This window comes from Engraulis encrasicolus, chromosome 1, assembly GCF_034702125.1.
Source record: "Engraulis encrasicolus isolate BLACKSEA-1 chromosome 1, IST_EnEncr_1.0, whole genome shotgun sequence".
Lineage (NCBI taxonomy): Eukaryota > Metazoa > Chordata > Actinopteri > Clupeiformes > Engraulidae > Engraulis > Engraulis encrasicolus.
Genome location: NC_085857.1, coordinates 45872546 through 45875084, shown reverse-complemented (window position 1 = coordinate 45875084; position 2539 = coordinate 45872546).

Below are 2539 nucleotides of genomic sequence, written 5' to 3'. Positions count from 1 at the left end.
TATGCATACATATATCATGTACTGCAGGTTTGATGAATAAGGATATATTTTAAATATGTTTACACTTTGGACTTGTGAGTCCTGGACACCGCAATGTAGTCTGAAAGATGAGAGAGGATTTTGATTGTAAGGATGTGCACATGTTAAAATGTTATCATGTACGGCAACTCTGACACAAACATACATTTACATAGGCCCTGGGCCAATATGTATGTGCATACTGTACATATATCATGTAGGCCCTACTGCAAGTTTCATGAATATAAGGATATCTTTTAAACTTGAAAGCCCCTAGTATTCAGTATTTCAGTATTTATTCAAATTAGATTGACATAATATTGTAATGTTAGAAAAAATGTTAGAACTGCCTGAAAATAACTTGACATATGGCATGCTACGGTAAAAAGCAAATGATGGGTCTCTCATACCTCTGGTCTGTAGTACATGTAATTTCACAACCCAAGAATAAGTTGACCACCTCTAAGATAAGAAGACAGTATATGAAATTGATCTAAATAAATTATGTAGTATAATACGTATTTGTCTATCTAAATTGATAAATTAATACTTTGTCAGTGGAATCTTTCATCCACCATTTACAGACAATAAAGTCAATTTAGGCCACCCCAGTACGGCCTACACATAGCCTGTCTGAGATAAAGCTGCAACTCCAAATGTGTTACTTTTCTAAGCTTGTGTGGTATCGAATGCGATACCATGTTACGGCTCATTGGTTTGGAGTGCCTTGAGATTTTTCATGAATTGAAAGGGTGCCTCGCCTAAAAAAAGGTTGAGAACCCCTGGACTACATCATGATACTACTGTTGGGCTTATTATTCATGACTGTGGTATTATTTCTGTACAATTTCACAAATTATTAATTAGATTGCCTCATTCCAGCAAATGTTGTTACAAGCTAACTTCTAAACACTAAAAAAACAACTGCAAAAACGGCACGTTGACACCATAGAGCAATAAGCCAGATCAGTTTAACCTGGTGCTGACATTTTGCGAAGATATGCAACCAGAGTCAAAACTACCAAGTTATTGGGTGAAGGTTCAAGAGAGTGGCACTATCCTTCTACTCTCACCAACCCAGAGGCGTTGGAAATATAGTCAAGCTAATTTTGAATCAAACGTTTAAAAAAATAAAGACACTCACCGGGCCTTTCTGCTGCAGCCCAAATATATGCTTAGAACATGGGGAACTAATGATTGGTCCAAATTCTCCTGTAGCTTAAATTCATCCAAAATCTGTTCTGACATCCGGACTAATAGGGCAATTTCTTGCCAATGAAAGGATGAAAATAATCTGTGTAGTTTCAAGAGATCCTGAATATCTTCCATCACACTACAATCTCGCATTTCAATCTGGCAGTGAAGAAGCTCAATTCGTCTTTCCAGAGATACATCTTTCTGCTTCCCCAAGTCTTTGATGTACTGGAGTGTGTTGGCAACCGCAGCTGAACTGCTGCAAGTACCTGTCAGAAGGCTTTGTAAAAGAGACTGACTAGATTCCAGAGACATTCCTAGGAGGAAGTGCAGAAAGTGATGGCATCTACTATAATGCCCATTCAACAGGTGTGTAACAGCTCTTTTAAGAAGGATATCCAGGGATATGTCTTCATGATGGATTTCAGATTCATTGTCAAGAAAATCTCTCAGAATTTCTTTGTTCTTTGTGATACAAGCATCAAAAACACAGAGTGCAGCCAGAAACTCCTGAATAATCACATGAGTAAAATGGCAAACTCTCTCCTGAAAAAACTCACTGTTATCTTCACTGGCTGCTGTGCAGAGCCGAATGAATGATTCAGCATCAGAGACATCAATGTGGCAATCTTTCAAATCCTGTTCAGAAAATGTCATTTTTTTCTTCTTCAAATTTTTCCAAGCTAATTCTGCACATTTGAACACCACCCCTCTGCTTGTTCTTTGAATCTTCTTATCTTCACCCTCGCATTGCACAGAGCTGCTCATATCCTCTGGAGCGGTTGCAATCTGACCAAGAATGTAATGGGAATACAACTCGGTGCATGTTTGAATCACACTACTTTCATCCTGTTCTGGCATATTCTTCACAAGGCTGCCTGCAATTGAGCAAAAAGCTGGTACGTAGCACATAGCATGGAGTGCTTTTGACACCTTAATTTTCTGTATGATGGTACTTGCGTGTGTGACATCATTCAGACACTCTCTGAAACAATCTTCCATTTCTGAGTCACTGAACAGAGTTATTTCTGTGACACGATTGATAAAGCAACAGGGAATTTGGCTGGTTGTTGATGGATCAGAGGTTATCCAGATTTGTGCAAAAGGAAGCAAATTGCCTTTGATCACATTGGTTATTACTGTGTCAACAGATGATGTTTCTGTTATGTCACACAGCATTTGGTTGTTTTGGAAATCCAAAGGAAGTTGACTTTCATCCAGCCCATCAAACATCACCACAATGTTGGCATCATCCAGCTTCTTTATGTCTGTAAGCATGTTCAGCTCTGGGTGGAAGTTCAAAAGGAGCTTGTGCAGACTACAGGCA